The 21284-nt window shown below is 37.1% G+C and overlaps 1 long non-coding RNA gene across 1 annotated transcript in view; it reads left to right on the forward strand.

The window, feature by feature from the left end:
• Nucleotides 1–2149: 2149 nt before the first annotated feature.
• Nucleotides 2150–21284, forward strand: part of LOC138824524 (uncharacterized) — a 54879-nt gene continuing 35744 nt past the window's right edge. The window contains exons 1-2 of the long non-coding RNA XR_011371109.1: nt 2150–2203; nt 12543–12828. This is a non-coding gene — a long non-coding RNA (uncharacterized lncRNA). The remainder of the gene's footprint in view (nt 2204–12542; nt 12829–21284) is intronic.

The following is a 21284-nucleotide window of genomic DNA, read 5'->3' on the forward strand; positions in this document are numbered from 1 at the left end:
AAACAAATTACACTGGCAAAATAGGAATCTTTGAATACTAGTAATTATAATGGTTATTTTTCACTTTTGTAGCACCTGCAAATGATGTATATATAACAAAGCTTCAAAAAGCTCTAATTAACTTTTTATTTTTTTCCATTTACTGGCTTTACCCAGTTTGCATTAATTGGCAATTTATATCTATATATTTTTACCAAATATTTCTATTACTTTTGAGTGGCTGGAAATCACTCATGATTGAATTTATTTTCACTGAGTTTGCTTTTAATTTTTGTCAGTCACTTGCTCTAAGCTTCTCCCTGCCTGCCCCCTCTCTATCAAGGGGATGTAGAGAAAAGTAGAGATTTCTGGGAGGATCTTCAGGCAGGAAGGACCTACCCTCGCTTCCATGGTACAGTGACATGACTTCCTACTAATAGTGCCAGTCAGAATTCCTAACTGCTCCGACCAAATGTGCAAGGGCTGTGTTTGGAAGACCTCCAGACTGAGCTTTTTGACAGATTTCTCTGGGCTATTCACGGCATGAGATTAGTCTTACTACCATGAAGAACATGCTTTGTTCTGCTTTCTGGGCTCAGAGCAAAGTCAGACCCAGATGCACCAGCGCTCTGAGGGGTCTTAAGATGGACACCAAATCTAAAACCTTTCAGTTTGCCATCCTAATTATTCTGAAATTGTTGCTTGCTGCCACTTTGAGTGGCAATGCGGGGGACGGAGGGGAGTCAGTCTCTAAAATGGTCTGGGGGCTAACCTTGTGACCTGGGAAGGGAGAAATATGATTTGCCTCAGGATATCTCAGGACAAGAGGAAGCCCCCTAAGCTTTAGTTTGCTATTTCTTCTTCTTCTGATTCTGCTTTTTAAAAAAGGAATATCCAGGTTCCTGTGCTAGCCACACAAAAGTTGATGTGGGCAGAAGGTTTCGGTATCAAAGGAGTCAAAGAAAAAAATGGGCTACTATCTAGGGGTTGGAGGACTGACTTGGTTTAAAGGTAGATAAGACTAAAGTGCACCTACAGAAGGTAAGTTTATCTCTGGCAATCTAAAGGGAGCGAGATAGAGGGGGGAGGGGGAGGGAGAGACAGACAGACAGAGAAAGACTGTATTAGAGAGGTGTTTTCTTCCTTTCTTTAATTCTTAAAGAAAGAACAATTTACATCTTCTACCCATGTATTAGTGGAAGCTGGCAGAAGGTTCTGGCTGCTGGTGGTGAAGAGAGCCTTTTGGACCCGTGGCACATCTCCTTGGCTGACTGTGGGCCCAGCCAGAGTGAACGCCACCTGAAAGCAGGACGTGGCATCTCAAGATGCGGGGGTAAGATGGCCGCCACAGCCATCTGCAGGACATCAAAGGCTGCTGCCTGATGGTGTTTGGCCTGCCAAAGCTTCTAAAGGGCTTGGCGCCTGACTGGAAATCGGATGCAAACTGTCCATCTGCCGCATGGCACTGGAGACTGCTGATTCTTTTGCAGTGTGCAAGATGGACCCGACCTCAGCCAATCGGCCCCCGTCCCTGATTGCACAAGGTTTGTCCGACCCATTTCATTAGCCAGGCACGCGAGATACAGTATGTGGCTTTTCATTTCGCTCTGTACGTGACACTATAAACGCTAGAGCTGGGGATGGATGAGAAACCAAAGGGGACACACTGCTGCTTCTGTGGAGAAAGCATATTGGCAATGTTCAAAGCATATTGGGGCATAACAGTAGCCTAAAAACCCCAATATGGATGAGGACAGCTGACCAGATGTCTTGACTGACATTTTTAAACATGTTTCAAGGGTATCCCTACAGGACATAAAAACTAACTATACATCTGTGTACCTCTTTTTTGTCACACCCCCTTACAGCTCCAATGATGTGTGTGTACTCAAAACTTGGAACAGAGCTAACAACTCTAGTGACAAAGGGAAGCTTTGACATGTTCTGGTTGTGGTCTACCTGCCCAGAATATACTTGGGTCCCATTGGGAATGAAGGACTATTGGCAGCTAAGGCTCTGGGTAGCCTCACCCCAGAGTGGATGTGCACAGTTCTCTGGTGAGCTGTCTCTTTAAGGGTAGGGATGGATTTCTGGAATTGGAAACTTTGCTTTACTGCCCTCTGTAAACCAGAGATTCTGGACACTATGGCAACTCAGAGTCCTGTGGTCAATTCAGTTTTTGCTCTTGGCTGACCTGTTCAAACTGCAACAAGGAGAAAGCCAGGTACTCTGTTGTCTGCAGGGTGGGTAGAAGGGGATGGATTATAATTTTAGGGGAGTGATGTAAGTTGGTTCTTTCAGTGTTTAAAATTCTAGGCTTCCAGGCACAAGAGAGTAAGCTTGATTAAAAAATTGAAAAATCACACACAAAAAAGCAGTGGGTCCCCCCCCACACCCTGATTTTAAACAATTACCTTCAAATAGTTGGAAAAAGGAGTTGTCATTTCAAAAAAGCAGTTTATGAATATGGTGTGTCTTAGTTAGTGTCACCCCTTTCAACATTCTCACCTTTCTTGGAGAATGTATATACAAATGAATTCTTGACTGCATTCTCCTCTACCCACTTTATTTATTTACTCTTGCAAGTACCCATTTCCTGGTACTTATTTTGTTGGACTTTGACTGTCTTTCTAAGGAATTACCTTACAGGAGTTCTCCCTAGAATCTACCATATTGCTGCTCATACATTTGTAACCACTTGATATTTCTCACTTCGGTAATAAGTTATGATTTTATGTTCCCAAAGGTTATGTCTTTATTAATCTTAAATTGGCCAAAGGTTAGCCCCAATACCTATTTTAAACTGTAGGAGGCTGTAGTGTGGATTAATGGCAGAGTCCTTTCTTTGGGAGCAGATTAGGCCTATAACTTGCCATTGAACATCTTTATCAGACTGCCTTACTTTTGGCTGGCCTTCTACTAGGGCACATCTCATCATGAGAGAACATATTATTAGGCCTTAAAGGTTTTGTGGTTCAAAACTTCCTTTTCCTTAATGATCAGCATTTGAGAGTATCAGAAATAAGCTTTTTATATCCAACTGAAATGTTCACAGTAGTAAAGCTGGGCTACTCTTAGAGTATCCTGGATTCATTTACAGTTGGAATGGGAATTTGCAAGATTCTTATTGTATTCATAAGGAACTGTAGAGAATAATGGAGTGACATGTAGAAAGGAACGCAGCAGCTAGAGAATGGCTGGGTGGACATGGGAACCCAGGTGTCTGGTCTCTCAGGCCTTTTTGTTTCCTTCTATGCTGGAACAGGTTCACTAGGTAATGAGACTTATTCCGTTTAGAAGAGCACAACACAACTTTATGTCTGATCAGATTTTCTTTAGTTCAAAAGAAAAAGAAAAAGAATACTTTCGGATGAAGTTAGAGATTTAACAACTAAAATCTGCAGTATCTTGCAGTGACTAGGAAAAGCTAAGCAAGGAATGAAAAAAAATATCCACAATTCAGCTTTATCTATCTGTTGGTTACAAAGTTATTTCATAGGCTGTTTTATCCTGAGATGGGAAAGACTGAGATTTATCCACGGAATTGTGAACTGGCACAAATGGTAGAGCGATCAGAATGAGCTCCTGGTGACTGTCCTCTCCAGGCAGAAATTGGGACCCTTCTCCCCAAGAACGAAAATACACCTTGAGTCTGTCAAAGTCCTCCAAAAGAAAATCAGGTTGTTGATGGGAGCTGATATTCCCATAACCATAACAAGAGTTTAGGTACTGGACACAAAAATACACTATTTCCTTATCAATATCATAACAGGAAATGGTTCCACAGATAGTTAATAATAATACCAGATACAGTATACATAAAAACTCCTACAGACACTGCACCATTAAACTTGCCTTTGTAAGAGAAAGTCCTGTTTTGTTCCCTACTTGCCAAATTATGTTGGCGATGAAAGGAGAAAGTTCTAGACTCAAACCTTCCTGTGGAATGGGAAGCAGTGAAGTCTCTATTGCAGGGTCCATTTAAAAAAAAATCACTGGTCCTGCTTTAAATCATTTTTTTTTCAAAATAGAGGGATGTTATATAAAACCTTTTCCTCAGCAGACAATGTCAAATTATATGACAGTTTCCAGTCCACCAAATGGGGAAGGCTTATAGTATCCATTTCATCATCATAGCATTTACTTATTCTGCTAGGATGATCTGAGAAGCATATTAGGAGTGTACTGAAGTCATGACTTGAAAAATTCCAAATTAAAAATTAGAACTGTAAAAACAAAGACAAGCTGCTTCAGCATAGTTCATGAGAATTAATTTAAATGCTGACATTCTTGCTAATGTGAACAAATTTCAACTTATTTTAAAAGTGAGAAGGAACAAAAGATTATTTCAAATTTTTCCATTGAAAACTTCTTCATGGTTTTCCTACCTGGGCTGACTTTGAACCTGGATCCTCAGATCTTAGCCTCGTGAGTAGCTAGGATTATAGGCATGAGCCACCAGCACCTGACATTTTACAATTCTACCATCTTTTCTTTGGAGTGTCTCTAAGGGCTAGTGAGTGAAAAAGTTTTAAGTCTCTTTTAGTCTTGAAGAATCTATTTTGTGAAATGGCATGGCACTTCCTAGTTTAAGTATATGAGATTTATTCTGAGAAATTTTCTGGCTATTTCAGTGAGACAAATGAAAGGCAGAAATTTTATCAAACAGGCTTACAATAATATGTATACTTGCTAGCATTTTGTACATACCAATAGGGCTTGAACTCAGGGTCTTTGCTTGGCTTTCTCCCTCAAGACTCTACCACTTGCACCATACCTCCATTTTTGGCCTTTCTGATAGTTAATTTGAATTCAGGGTTTCTTGGATTTGTCTGCTTGGGCTAGCTTTGAACCTTGATCCTCACATCTCAGGCTCCTGAGTAGCTAGGATTATACATGTGAGCCACTAGCACCTGACTTTATATTTGGCTATTTGCTGTTTTCTGGATTTTTATGCTTGTCAGTATTCTTGAAGGTATTTTTTTAATGGTGCAGTAGTGGAGCTGGTCCTTTCTGTGGTGGGAACCCTTCTTCATTGAAGTTTCTGTATATCTGTGATATACACTTATTGATGCATAAACTATCACCTGAAAAGTATGTCTTGGCTGACATCAGCCTCTACTTGGATTTTTATCAACCTGTCCTGAATGCCTTATGGGTTTGGAAGTAGTTAATAAAAAGTAATTTTGAAAGCACTATAAAGAGATGATCATGTGATAACGTTGAATTATAATTAAATATTGTTAAAAACTTAAAAACAACGTCGTTATTTTCAATTTTACTTTTCACTATTCTCCAATTGCCTTGATGGAGCTCAGACACCATTAAATGCTATGCCAGTTAACACAAGTTAATGAACAAGTTAATTGAACAAGTTAATAAGTTATTAAGTCCTCTACCTTCCTCTCTTCCTCTTGTCTTCCCTTCTCCCTTCCTCTCTTCCTCTTCCTTCCTTCCTTTCTTCCTTCCTTCTTTTCTTTTGAAATGGTCTTTCTGTCTATCCTAGGCTGGTCTGAAACTCACCATCCTGCTGCCTTCATCTATCAAGCTACTCTGGGATTCCCAACTTGTGCCACTTTACCTGGCTTAAACATTACTGTTTCTTTAGCAGCTTTCTATCTTGCTAAAGATAGAAGGTCAAGGTAGAAACAACTGTTTTGTGGAGAATTTTAAGGAAAAGGCCTGGCTCCTACGTTTAAATATTGGGGTTCCTAGAATAGAACAAGAAGATAGATGAGAAGTTACAAGGTGTGGGTTACAAGGTATGGGGGTGGGGCAGGGAGAAGCAATGATTTCAGCATGGGTGTTTCTTCTTTCCCTGTGCACCTGTGCACTTCACAAGCATGTATGGGACTTGCATCTATCTGCTTCAGGATTTCTTTAGGTCTACACATGGTGATAAATAGATGGACAGGAAGTAAAAATTAAGTCAACAGTCCAGGTTGGATGTTTTAGGAACTTCAACATTTATTGAGTGGTTCTTATAAATAAGGCTGAGTGCAAAAGGCATTGGGAGACACCAAGGTAAATAAGATAAATTTTCTAGTCTTTAGACATTCTTATCTGAGTCAGACTTATGCAGAATCCAATAGGATCCTAGGAATTTTTAGCAAATTCAATGAATGCAATGACCATACCTTGACTGGAACATTCCCTTTTTAGCTACCTTTCCTCTAACAGTAATGTGACAATGTTCTGGATCTAGATATCTTCAGATAATCTAGAGTTAACAGATTCATTGCACCTTCTAAGTTAAATGCACTGGATCGTACATTCTGTTAACTACAAAAGAATGCCTAAGCTGGATGCTGCTGGCTCATTCTAGCTACTCAGAGGCTGAGACCTGAGAATCATGGTTTGAAGCCAGCCCAGGCAGGAAAGTCCATGAGACTCGTAGTTCCAACTAACCCCCAGAAAACCAGAAGTAGAGCTGTTGCTCAAAGTAGTAGAGCACTGGCCTTGAGCAGAAAAGCTCAGGGATAGTGCCCATGCTCTGAGTTCAAGCCTTATGGCTGACAAAAAAGGGAAAAAAAAATCTAGGATAGAATTTGAGATATTCCCAGTGCTAGCACGTAAAGATAGGTTTGGAAGTATTTCTTTAATTTCCTTTGATTTTAAAAATCAGATTTAGAACATTTTGGCAACAGTATTTTACTAACATTACTCAATTAGCAAATCTCATGATGAAGGTGCTTTAGGAATCACTATAATTTCTTTCTGAGCATTTTATTTTTAAATGAATCATATTGAAATCAAAGATAAGTTGTTTGACACATGGTTAGAACTCAATAAATGTTAAACAATGAACAGATGAGAAAAACGTGGTTAACATAAAATAAAATCATTCATCTCATTTCTTTTCTAATTTATTTATGGACTTTTGAAATTCTTTTAGAAATTGTCCACTAATAAATACCAATTTGTGTGTGGGGGCCATTTTTAAAGTTACCTGCTTATACTCTTGCTTGACAAAGAGTGTAGTATATCATGTGTATTACTACATGTCTGCGGAAGTATAAAACACAAGATATCACAGGAGCAACACATTTAAAATTTGCCACTATCCTTGTAGAAACTCTATCTGGTGCTTATATTTCATCATTTGCTCGCTCCGTGGGTAAATCCATCTTATTGCCATTTTCTCATCTTTCACATGGCTGTGATTATAACTATATAAATGGTTCTTTCTATAGTGCCTAGCATTGTATCAGAACAAATTCAATAACACGGTAAATACTTTTAAACAATGATGACAGGAGGAGGCAGAACTTTCACATAGACATACTTTACCAATAGAAGCTCAAAAAAAGGGATCTAGAGTATTTGACTATTATGTTTTTATCCAAATCATTCAAAGCATTATAAAAATGAAAATTGCTTAGTCCAAAGCAGTTTTAATGCTATTTTGATACTAGGAACTCCGGCTTAGCAAAGCTATCTTTCCCTTGTATTTAAGATTCAAAAAGAAAACCAGAGACACTATACAAAATCTCAGTCATATAAAAAAAGGCAGAGATCGATCATTATTTGGAAGGAGTTAAAAAGTAACTGGCAAATTATGGAGACCCAACACTGTTAGCATTTTAGGCTTTAACCCACACAAAATTAATAGTTCACTTGGGTTTTGGAAGGATTGCTCCTGGACCAGCCATGTGTTTCTGAATGACATAAATATAAGAAAATTAGAAATTAACTTTAAATGGATTTAGGCTTCTTACATAAATGAGAACCACCCTTATACAAATTACTAAATCTACTCAGAGTAATTTATCAAGCAGTTATATGTTGTTTTGCAGTGTTGAAATTCCAGAAAATTTAATAACAACATACTTTCTGGAAATTGCATTAGCATAGACCATTAATAAGTTAGACCCATAGAACTCATGGTGGTGGGGGGGTGGGTAATAACATTGCCATTAGCAATGTATGGTAAAACAGAAACTAGTTACCACTTAAGCATATCTATGATAATGCTAAAAGATAGGGTTTTCAAAGAAAGAGCTTGCAGTATCATCTGAAATAAGCACTTAGAAAACTGTTCCACGGTATTTAGCAACTAACAGGAGCCAACAGTGGGAGTAAGTGGTCCTGAATGAAAAGGATATGGGGAGCCAATTGTAGAATTTTATAGCCAGAAGAGCTCTTATCCTTTATTTCAAACCCAAGATAAACAGGTTCAGAGAGGTCAAGTGACTTTCTCAAAGTCACGCAGCTTGTTCCTGGTAGAGCTAAGATACAGTCCTGGGTCTCAAAACTCTCAGCAGAATGCTCCTGTTTACCACACAATTACACAGAAATTGTGAAATGCTGGGTTAACACTACTCACAAAATGAGTGGAATTCTGGCAGCTTATGGATAAATTTGGCTGGTGCAAATAATTAAACAGAATAACTGTAAAACTGTAAAAAGTGTGAAAATTTATTTTTTCTTTGGGTCTCTGGAAAAGAGGCTTCTGGCTGGTCAGACTCAAATAACTGCTAACTCTTTACAAAGGGTTGCTCCACTTTTAGGGAAGCGTAAAATCAGGATTCAGAAATGTGATGGAGGCAGGAAAGTTGTTGTGAGCCCCAACACTGGTGGCAAATTAGTAGTTGTGGCTTCCTTACTCAGAATAATTAGGAAACAGAATAAATTCCTTAAAGTGCAAGTATAGAGGTCATGCCGGCCACAACCCAAGCCTTGTTTATCTTACTTGGGGATTTTCCATTTGTTTTAGACACATCAAACTTGGAAAACAAAGACAGCTGATCATTAAAAATTAAACAGAGGTGCATTCATAAGCCACCTCTCCGGTTGGTGGAGGACAGGCTGTGTGACCACAGACTCCAGCTGTGTTCCAAGTTAATGAGGGGTTTTCAATTTGGCCTGTCACCCCAGTTTGCCCTTTGACTTTGTTGGTGGCACTGCTGCGTCTCCTTTGTGCCCAGTCCTAGAAATACGGTCCTCCTTTTACCTGGCTCCGCTCTCTATTGCAATTACGGTGATCTTGCAGAACATTAGGAAGGCTGGGTCATCGGAGAAGCACAAGCTTAAGGTCTCCTCTGCAGCTATTAACAGTTTTGCTGGAAACTCAAGTATCCTATCAGGGTGGGAGAAGACCTACAAACAGCCAGCCATGGTAGTTAGAAATTTAAAAAAGAAAAGAAAAGAATGCAGTGTAGCTTGGAAGTTCTGATAACGGCAGGTGTGAGAATAGATGATTTCTTCCTTTCTGACATGTTCCACTTTCTACCTGGATCCTTTTGCTATTATTGTATGTATTTTAGCTTTATTCTATCTGTCACATTTCAGGATACTTCAAGAAACAATCCAGAAAAGCTGAACTCTTAATTGTGGGGAAACGGAAGTTAGTTTAATTATTCTTGGGGAGTAGAAAAGATTTCTTTTTTTAAAAAATTTCTCTCCTTTAGTCTTTCTTTTCTAATTGCAATTCAGTATCCTTTTTTTCCTTCCTTAGCATTGCTGTGGTTGAACTTCATGCTGCTAGACAAATAAATTCTTTGGAAAAATGCACATTTTTATTTGGAAATAATGCCATCTCTTTGTTAGATTTGCAGCAATCCTATTTTGCCTCTACTGTTTTTAAGTCGAAAATGAAAAATTATATAGAAGATGTTTGTGCATCATATTGTGCTGAATGGTATGTAGGTCACCATGCTGCAGCACCGCAGATAAGGGACAGGGAACAAGTGTTCTATGTACTTACAAGCAAATATCAGTCATAATAGAGGAAGACAGATCTACAAGAGCGTTTTGGCTTCGGAAATGTTTCTTGTCATTAGCATTTAAAAAAAGCTATGAGATTCAGGCCTATCAGCACCGATTCACAGCAAACCCTGGCTTGCACAGGTTGTTATCTATTTCGCACAGAGGTACAGCTGGTTAGAAAATGGATTTGCCGATTTTTTTTTTTTTGCAGGGATGAGTAAAAAGGCAAAGAATCAGGTACTTACAACCCATTCAGAATGTAACAATTTTGTTTGTGTTATAAACCAAACCTTCTGTTTTTGCAAACTGCATTATTTTTAGAAACAGAACCAAGAGAAAAAAACGGAGCTGATTTAAAAAAAATCTTTATTCATATTCCAATATCCCCAAGGGTTCTAATATCCATGAAGTAATACCAGCATAGAGAGCAATAAGAACAGCCGACTCCGTGATTCAGTTTACAATGCTGCTTTATTGTGTTAGCAGTCAAGTAAAATAATGCAGTATCTAATATTTTTTAATTTTTTACTCCTCTTTCTACTCTGAGATGTAAAGGCGGGGAAAGATATGGGGGAAAGGTGTGTGTGTGTGTGTGTGTGTGTGTGTGTGTGTGTGTATGTGTGTGTGTGTGTGTGTGTGAGAGAGAGAGAGAGAGAGAGAGAGAGAGAGAGAGAGAGAGAGAGAGAGAGAGAGAGAGAGAGAGAGAGAGAGAGAGAGAAAGAGAGATTCAGATTATTGAGTCCTCATGTGGAAGGGGAAGGGAGGGTAATGCATTTGTGCATTTTAATATTTATGTGACCTAGTAATCTCTGGTCAGAAAGAACATCATGATGCAAAGAATACAGTAGTTTCATCTGAAACTATACTATGTTAGAGATAGTGGATTGAACGTGTATTGGGGAAGGTTTTTAATGGAGAAGAGAATATAGACAGCAAAGTATTTCTGTCTCCTGGGTCTGGAGATATTTTGAATCCTTGTCTTTTATTTAAGGGATCACCAGGTGATTCAGAATTCACCCACCCACATTTCATCATATGGGTGAATTTAGTTCTCTGTCAAATACTTTCCATAGAGATGCTAAGTTGTGATGGGTGTCAGCTTTGGCATGCCAGAAAACATTGCCCCAAATCAAGCCTGGTGGATGAATTACCATGAATGATTAGGCATGCAATCAAGCAATCTACAAGGCTCCCAATGTCACAGTAACTGTTCACACGGAGAATTACTTATATTAGATCCTCTTCTAGTGCTATTTGGTTCATTAATAGGGAGGTAGAGGAATCTTGTACAGTGAGGCAGGATAAGCCAAATCCTTTGTCAACATCTAAGACTTAGATCAAAGATTGGAATAAAGCAGGGGTGGTGGTGGGGATGATGAAAGAGTAAACAGAAATTAAGAAATGGATTGGATGTTCTGGAAACATTTGATAAATCAAACACTGTTGAAGTACAACACTGAGTATTTTTGATTACAGTGCTTTATTAGGAAATAGACAATCAGCCACCTCACTTTCAAATCAAGTTTTCTTGAGTTAGTTTATTTTTTTTGTCTGGTGAGGCAAATACATTTGTGTTCAGTTAAATCACTGTACCCTGGCCAGTGATCTCCTGTAGAAATAATTATTCTGTCTTTTCTCTGGGAGGTCTGTGGGTAGAATTGCATTTCAGTGCACCTGTTTCCTTTGCAATCCGATATAGTTGTATCTTATGCTTTAAAAAATATTATTCTTAAGTGCTGGGAAGGTGGCTCAGTGGTAGAGCGCTTGCCTCACATGCATGAGGCCCTGGTTTTGATTCCTCAGCACCACATAAGCAGAAAAAGCTGGAAGTGGCATTGTGGTTCAAGTGGTAGAGCGCTAGCCTTGAGCTGAAGAGCTGAGGGACAGTGCCCAGGCCCAGAGTGCAGGCCCCACGACCGGCCAAAAAAAAAAAATATTCTGAGAAGGGGCCCACAGTCTTCATTACAGATTCCTGGCCCTAAAATGACTAACAGTATAGCTCTGAAAGAGTTTGTTTCTCTGGAAACAAACAAAACACTTGAGAGGTATTTATATCACACACATCCAGAGCTGGGTACAGTGGGAAGTCTATAATCCCAGTTACTTGGAAGGTAGAGGCAGGAAGATCACTGTTTGAGGCCAGCCCAGACAAAGTAAAAGAACTGAGGACATGGATCATTTAGTAGAGTGCTTGCCTAGTAAGTAGTAAACCTTAAGTATAATCCTCTGTACCACAGAAAAATACAGAAGTCAAAAGCTCCCCTCAGAATCCAGGGGCAGGTACTAACTTCTTTTTTCTTTATTTACTGCCTTCCAAAACCAGAGAAACAGCTGAGCGCTGGTGGCTTATGCCTGTAATCCTAGCTACTCAGGAGGCTGAGATCTGAGGATCATAGTTCAAAGTCAGCCTGAGAAGGAAAGTCCAGGGGACTCTTATCTCCAGTTAACCACTAGAAAACCGGAAGTGGTGCTGTGGCTCAAGTGGTAGAGCACCAAGTTTGAGTTGAAGAGCTCAGGGATAGTGCCCATGTTCTGAGTTCAGGCCCCTCAACTGAGAAAACACACAACAACAAGAACAACAAAAAATATAGAGAAACAAAAGAACTGAAAAAAGGAACTAAAAATAGAAATTTAAAATAAAGATCATAACTGGGGTAAAGCAAAGGACGAAGTAACAGTGTTCATTACCTGACATGAAAACCTCTCTGCCTAACACCTTAATACCAACAATCAAACAATTTTTAAAAAGATCAGAGGGAAAGAAATGAAGTAGAGACTTAAGAAACAGCTTAAAAGATCAATGAAACCAAAATCACTGTAAACTGTAGGCTTACAGAGAACACTGTTCTTCACAGGAGCTGGGACAGAATGGTGATCAATAACTATTTGTCAATGAATGAGTGGAAGAATAAATCAAAGTATTTGTAATGGAAAATGATATCTTAGTCTAGCAAGTTCCCTTATGGAAAAGAAAACAACAACTGAAGGAGCCATTATACTGTCACTGAAACTTGGAGATGCAATCCTATGTAAAAAGTGTCAATCCTACCAGGTAACAACTAAGCTTTAGATGTAAGGATCTTTAACAGAGAGCTGATATCCAAAATGGAGTGGTCGTCAGAAAGGACATCCTCCCCAAAGGTAAGGACCACATCCTGTTCTCAGGACATTGCATCCTGGTCATGGTGGGAACTCTTCACATCAGGTTAATCTGTAGCTTTGTAGCCACCAAATTTAACATATTTAATATAGTTATATTTTATGTTTCATAATTATGAAATATCTATATAATTATGAAATACAATACAAATGTAAAAATAACAGAATTATAGTAAAACTAACATCTAGGAGTCAGTGTTAAACATAGCCAATCTTGCTGAAGCCCTCTCATCTGTTTTTAAACCCATTTTTCACCCTCTCAAACAGGAGTAATGTGATGAGTGTTTTGTTTCTGGTTCATTATTCCTTTTCTTTCATCATGATTTTATTACTATGATGTTTTCCAATGATATACTCTGTAGGGTTTTTATTTTATTTTTTTACAAATAGCATATTAGCTCTTAGGTTTTTTTTTTTTTTTTTGGTCCAGTTGTGGGGCCTGAACTCTGGGCCTGGGCACTGTTCCTCAGCTCTTCAGCTCAAGGCTAGCACTCTACCACTTGAGCCACAGCACCACTTCCGGCTTCTTTCTTTTTGCTTATGTGGTGCTGAGGAATCGAACCCAGAGCCTCAGGCACGCAAGGCAAGCGCTCTACCACTGAGCCACCTTCCCAGCCCTCTCTTAGGTTTTTTTAAGCATCTTGATTATTTTGTGTGTGTGTGTGTGTGTGTGTGTGTGTGTGTGTGTGTGTGTGTGTGTGTGTGTGTGTGTGTGTGTGTGTGTGTGTGTGTGTGTGTGTGTGTGTCAGGTGGACAATCCTGGGGTTTGAACTCAGCCCCTGGGTGCTGTCTGAGAATTTTTTGCTCAAGGCTAACATTCTACCACTTGAGCCACAGCTCACTTCTGGCCTTTTGGTGGTTAATTGGTGATAAGAGTCTCACAGACTTTCCCACCTGAGCTAGCTGTACCTCTATCCTTAAATCTTAGCCTGCTAAGTAACAAGGATTACAGGTATGAATCATTGGCACCTGGTTGCATCTTGATTTTTTTTTTTTACAAAAATTACATTTCTGAAATGTTTCTGTGTAGACTTGTGTAACAATACTTTACCTTTTTTCAGTGTTTCATATTATTCTATTATAGGGTTAAATACAATATATTTCTACAATTCTTTATTGATAGTATGTTGGTTGTTGTGTTGCTGTTTCTTTGATATCACAACCACTCACATGGTCTCTTTGGGTTTAACAAAAAGAAAAAGATATACATTTTAATTTATTTAAGATGTCTTTTTGTTGCAGATAAATATTAGAGGCTGATGATCAATAAAATGCTCTTAAACATAAAAGAGATTAAACTAGGATTAAGTTCAAGTAGTCAAAGGAACAATGCAAAAATTTCTAATGGTAAAGAACTTATTTGTACATGCATTTAAAATAAATGATGGTTTATAATATTATTGTAATATTAACAGTCCTTTGGATATATTTATGAGTTATATAAAATTTTCAATATTTATAATATGTCCAGAAACTACCCATCCTGAGACTACTCAAATTACTGATACAATTTTTAGTTATCTTAAAACTGCTGAAGGCATACAATTTAACATTTGTATTTATTTATGTCTATACACGAATGTGCACACATATACACACAGGTGTGTGAATGCATGCACCTCAGAGACTTGTGTCTTTAAGGCTTCCAGGTAAAGGGAGAGAATGTGGGTATCAGGTAGGAGTTGGAATGGTGGCAGATGCTTAAGTGAAGGGGGCTGGGATCAAAGGGAAAAGCAGCCATTATCAGCTGAGCAGAGGCTGAACTGGATTGGAGGGAAACTAATAATCTTTCTTCTTAGCCTCTATTCCCTGCCAGTGCTTCCCACAAAGTGAACCTGATGGGGCAGCAGGAGCTTGTGGGAAGCAGTTTATCCAGGGTAGATTTGTAGGGCCCAAAGCTCTCCATGGAAGGGCAAAGAATGGAGCTTGAGGGAACCAAATGATAATCAGCACAGAAGTCATTGATGGTGTTGCCTTCTATTATTTCAGTTATCAGTGCAAACATAGTGAGAATCTACTGTTTCTTCTGAATTTATTAGCTGGCATTTTCCTTTAAGGAATTTTCCTCTGTTGGGTCATTATTTGCTTACAGTGACAACACGATTTTCATCTGAGATAGGATGAACATTTAATTCTTTCACTCATGATAACTAGTGCTCAGAACGACTAGTAGGTATTTCAGTTACTTTGAGTGGTAACTTAGGAGTATTTATCAATATCATTAAGAACTTTGATATTTGATGTCTCAAATGTTGTAGTTTAAAATTTTCCTTAGATCTATGTGAACCCTTTCAAGTTCTCTTGAGATAGTCATTAGATTTTTGTAAGTTTTCCTTTTCTGGCTTAGGAGCCACAGTAAATTTATCTTGTACATTTCCTGTCTTAGAGTTCAAGTTCAATGTTGTTGCAGGTTTTTTTTTAAAGGTCTGTTTCCTTCTGTAACAACTGGTACTTATCAGCATTAATTCTTAGTGCTAGGGTGCTTGTTGTTTTGGGGTTGTCATAGTTTGTAAGCCTGTAAAGTGAACAGAACTAGTAAATCAATGTATTTTAAAAGAGACAGTATTGAGGATTTTCTAATGTAAACTTCTGATTCTGAAATTTTAAATTAACTTTGATATATGCTTTGTTATTTCACACAGAAAATCTTGGTTCCTAAGGCCATTATACATCTGCTATATCCTATGATACAATATTAATGGTTTAAAATAATAACACTAATATTACTACTAGCAATCAGATTACTGAATGCAATTTGAAATTTCTTTGTGATTCTATTTCTAGAATATATTCCACTAAGGGGGAACACCAACAGTATTTTAGAGTCAAGTGAAATTGAATTTCATTGAGTAGGCACATCAAATTGCTTAGACAGATCTTCTCTCTCTCTCTTTCTTTTCTTTCTTTCATTCTGTCTTTTTGTCTTTCTCTCCTTCCTTCCTTCCTTTCTTTCCTCCTTCCTTCCTTCCCTCCCTCATTCCTTCCTTCTTTCCTTCGTTTCTTTCTTATTTTGTTTCCAATTTTGAATTTTTAGATTTAATTCTATTTTTTCACTTATATGGTTCCAAATTCCAAGATACATTCACAGAGGCTGGCTTCCTCTTCTATCACATCCATCCTTGTTAGAGTTGACTGTTTACTTTTACAATTGCTCTCTATTATTTCTTTTTAAAAATATAAACAACAGTTATTTAAACATCTTAGTTACCTCCCCCCTGTTTTTGCGCAATGGCATTGTAGTTAGTGCACAATAGCAAATAAATACAAAACTTTACAAACAGCACACAATAAACCATGATGATGATTCTTGGGATGATTCTGTGACATATAGAGATACTTCTTTTTATGGATAGTCCTTTTTACATTAGTGTTGTATTGTGCTGTGTAGATTTATAACATAGTTTATCCAGTACCCCCAAATGGATTTACTATTAGAAATGGCATCACAATGACCAATTTTATATCCATATTATTTGCATTTTGCCAGTGCATCTTGGGATAGGATCCTAGAAGTGGGATTGCTAAATCAAATAGCACTATGAGTTTTTGCTAAGTATTGCTAGATTTATTTCCTTAGAGGTCCCACCATTTTTGCATTACTATCTCCATCAGGGTAGACAGATTGTGTTGATAGGCAAGAAATGGATCTTCAGAGAAGGATTTTTTTATTTTTGTTTTTGTTTTTGATGCCAGTCTTGGGGCTTGAACTCTGGGCCCAGGAGCTGTTCCTGAGCTCTTCAGATCAAGGCTAGTGCTCTATCACTTGAGCCACAGTACCACTTTTGGCTTTTTCTGTTTATATGAGGCTGAGGAATCAAACTCAGAGCCTCATGCGTGTGAGGCAAGCACTCTACCACTGAGCCACCTTCCCTGTCCATTTTAATTTGTGTTTCTTTTGTTATAGGTAAGGTTGAATATCTGGTCATTTGTATAATAACCATTTGTATTTCTTAACTGACTATTAAGAGCAACTCATTTGTTAGAGGATTTTCTTTTTGTCTGCTATGTTTTATAAACTCATTTTTTTCACATTGACATTTGTATTTTGGCTTTAATGATGGTGTTTTCTGTTTTGTTGTTGTGTTTGCTTATGGTATACAAGCTTTTCTTTTTATTTTCATAAGCAAGTTTTTCCCATTCTCAGTTTCAAAGAATTTGATGATTTTTCCTAGCACTTGCAATGTAAATTTAAACCACCTTTATTATATAATTTTTAAAAGCATACCAGTATATAGAAAATGGTATAATGGATTCAGTTTATCCCTCACATGGCTCCAGTGATTATGTTGTTCTGTGATCTCCCAGGTTCATCTCTGTATCCACTCTTACTCAATATTATTTTGAATCAAATGTATTCTTCATATGCTAATATTGTATGTCTTAAAATTTTACATTTTATGTTTATTGGTGGCTTATATAAATGCAATTAATTTTATAAATTAAGCTTGTATCTTGATTAAACCTTGTTTAAAAATAATTTGTTTATGAAAAATGGTAAATGTTTAACATGATGGTTATACTAATTACCCTGATTTGATCATTATAAGTTATATATGTTTATCATGAAATAACATACTTTATTCCATAAATGTGTTAAGCAAAATAATAAAAAAGCAAAAAATAATGTGTATATTTACTTGAGTTTCCTTTGTGAAAAATCCTGTCATATGTTAATGACTGGAACTTCTGTTCTTAATGTCTAAAATTGCATCATTTATCAAATTAAAATATAATGTTTTTATGCTTTGCTATTAACACTATAGAGTATTTCTCATCCTAATTTTATTTTTTTTTTATTTTTGCTTATGTGGTGCTGGGGAATCGAACCCAGGGCCTCATGCATGCAAGGCAAGCGCTCTACCACTGAGCCACCTTCCCAGCCCCTTCTCATCCTAATTTTAAAGGCAGTGATTTTAATATTTTTTATATGTTAAATATGCCATTTAGTTGTAGACCTACTTTTTCTTTCTAATAATGTTGCCTCTATTGTTTCTAGTTTGCCATTAACTTTAGTCATAAATGAGATTTTAATTTTATTAATACTTTTGAGTCCATTGAGATATAAGGTTGTGTCTTTTTTACTTATTTTTATTATAGTGAGTTATAAGACTTTCTCTAACTAAAGCAGACTAGTGTTCTGGATTAAGCCCAGATCTAGATGTATTACATTGAAAAAATACATCTAGATTTGATTTGTTAATATTTGTTTAGTTTTGAGGCTTGAATTCAGGACCTCAGCTTATACTCAGCTTTTTCACTCATGACTGGAATCTATTTCTTGAATTACCTGCCAATTTCAGCTCTTTTGCTGATTGGAGATAAGGGTTGCTTGGATATTTCTGATCTAAATCTTCAAATCTCAACCTCCTGAGTAGATGAATACAGGTTTGAGCCATCAGTGTCCAGTTCATTTAGTATTTTGTATCTGCATTTGTATGTGATATGGTATGATTTCAATATTCTGATTGTTATCTCTAGAAAATGAGCTGCATAATGTTTCCTTTTTATAGTCTGTATAATTTTTTTTTAAAGTCCACCCTGGGAGATCTGTTAATTTAACTATAAAATCATATGAACCTTGAGGTTTCTTAAAAGAAAAATTTTAACTACAATTTTTAAAAGCGATTTTGGATGTTTTCTATTTCTTCCTGAATAAACTTTATGATGTTATACTTTTAATGGAATTATTCTATTTCATTTAAATTATTGGCTTTCTGTTGTTTAGGGTATCCTGATTATCTCTTTACTTTCTGTGTCTTACAATCTCATTTTTGTTTACAATATTTATGTGCTCTTCTTTCTTGACCATTATTAACATTTTTTTAGTATTCTGTGAAACCTCTCATTTTATGTTTAATATTATGTTTTACTTAAAAATCATTTAGTTTTAATGTTTAATTTATATTATTTAGAAACTTTTCTTCCATCTCCTTTATTAACATTTATTCATTTATTTTTCCAGCTTCTTTGCATGTGTGCATTTCTCGGGATTGAACCCGGGTTCAAGTGCAAGACCTATGCCCACTATGACCCTTTGTTTATGTGTTGCTTTTGAGACAGTATCTCTGTAACTTTGCCAAGACTATCTTGGAATCCCTGATCCTCCTGTCTCTAACCTCCCAAGTAGCTGGGTACAGGAGTAGGCCATTATGCCCAACTCATCTTTGTAACTTTTATTTTTGACATTTTGCTCAACAAATGTTAGCATTTCTTTTTTTTCCCTCTAAAACCTTAAAAAAGTATCTGTGCATCTGTGGTTTATTTTGACATATTTTAAATTTTATATTAGATTTTTCTTTGGTCTCTGAGCTGTTTAGAGGAAAAGTACATTTCAAATATCAAGACATAAGTGTTTAAGTTATCCTTTTCAGCAGCAATACTCACTAGACACTGTTGGAAATGAACTATACAACTTGGGGGTGGGGCAAGGGATCAGGAGGGGAAAAACTGGGAGAAAATAAGGGACAGGGTGACACTGTTCAAAAAGAAAGGTACTCCTTACCTGACTTATGTAACTGTAACCCTTCTGTATATCACCTTTACAATAACATTTAAATTAAAATAGGCACTTTAGCAGGGTTGGGAAGGTGGCTTAGTGGTAGAGTGCTTGCCTAGCATGCATGAAGCCCTGGGTTTGATTCCTCAGTACCATATATACAGAAAAAGCTGGAAGTGGTGCTGTGGCTCAAGGTAGAGTACTAGCCTTGAGAAAAAACTCAGGGACTCGATAGGAAATGGACTCATTAACTTGCTCATGTAACTGTAACCCGTCTGTACATACAGTATCTTTACAATAAAATATATACATTTAAAAAAGCCCAGGGACAGTGCCCAGGCCGAGTTCAAGTCTCATGACTGGCAAAAATAAAAATAAAAAGAAATAAAAAATGTACTTTAGTGAGTGTATGTGCAATGTTTGATAGTTTTTGAAATTCATTGGTGCTTTGTGCCCTGATACTTGATCAATTTCTGTAAATGCTTTTTATGTGTTTGAGACAATAATGTTCTCTAATTGCTTGGAGCAGCTTCTTTATATTCTCATTAAATCAAGCCAATTTTGCTATTAAAATCTCTATCTTTACTAATTTCGACTTTTTAATTACTAAGGCAAACTTATTAAACCTCCTATCAGAGTTCAGAATTTATGTTTGAAAGCTATTTCATTTAGTGCAACACTGTATCACTTTCTGATATATATATATACATATATATTTATGTGTATTTGCATGTGCACATATGTTATATATACATATATATTTATGTGTATCTGCAAGTGCACATATGTTATTTCTCTAATTTTTAATGTGTTGTGACCAATGAGTTATAAATTTTTATCGTTAATAATGAATTTAAAATTTTTATTGTTATTAAAAAGATGATGCACAGAGGGATTACAGTTATGTAAGTCAGGTAATGAATATATTTATTTTTGAACAATATCAAATCTTTTCCTCATTCTTTCTCAGTTTTTCCCTCTGCTCTCCACCCATGATTTGTATATTCATTTTCACCATAGTGTCTAGTGAGTATATTAATGCATTTGTTTACCTTTCCTAATACTGTTATTTTTTGCTTTTAGAACTGTACAGCTTGATGTTAATCTGGCTATTCTTTTTGATTAGCATTTGGCAAGGGCTTTACCGTTTGAGCCATATCTCTAGCCCTTTCTCCTTTCTGCTTTAGTTATTCTTTACAAAGTTTTTTTTTTAAAATAATTTACTTTATTGTTGTTTTAGAAGTGATATGCTGTGGCTAAAAGTAGTAGAGTGCTTGCCTGGAGCCAGAGAGCTCAGGGACAGAGCATAGGCCCTGAGTTCAAGCCCCATAAGTGAGGGTGGGGGGAAATACATAAAGTTTCCCCCGCCTCCCATGGGCAGCCTCAGATCATATTCCTTCTACCATGACTCTTGTGAGGCTGAGATTATAGATATGTGCCACTACACCTGGCCTGTGTTTTGAGTCAGGCTCCTTAACTTTTTTTCCTGGCCTGCCTAATACTCAATCCTCCTTTCTTTGCTTCTGAAATATCTGGGTAGGTCACTGTTTTCACCTTATGTTATTGGATTTCACTTTATGTTATTGAATAACTTTATATTATTTGAATTTCCCAGTTGTGCAACTAGGAAAAATTTCAATGCTAGGTTTTAAGTAGTTTGTTATAAAATTTAAAAAACCTATTTGTGTGTGCGTGTGTGTGTGTGTGTGTGTGTGTGTGTGTGTGTGTGTGTGTGTGTGTGTGTGTGTGTGTGTGTGTGTGTGTGTGTGTGTGTGTGTGTGTTGTGTGCTGCTCCTGGGATTTGAACTCAGGACCTGGGTGCTATCCATGGATGTTTTTGCTCAAGACTAGTGTTCTACCACTTGAGTTACAGCTCTACTTCTGGCTTTTTGGTGGTTAAAACGGAGATAAGAGTCCCACGGACTTTCTTGCACAGGCTGGC

The sequence above is a fragment of the Dipodomys merriami genome, unplaced genomic scaffold, assembly GCF_024711535.1.
Source record: "Dipodomys merriami isolate MVZ:Mamm:240054 unplaced genomic scaffold, mDipMer1.0.p SCAF_13, whole genome shotgun sequence".
Lineage (NCBI taxonomy): Eukaryota > Metazoa > Chordata > Mammalia > Rodentia > Heteromyidae > Dipodomys > Dipodomys merriami.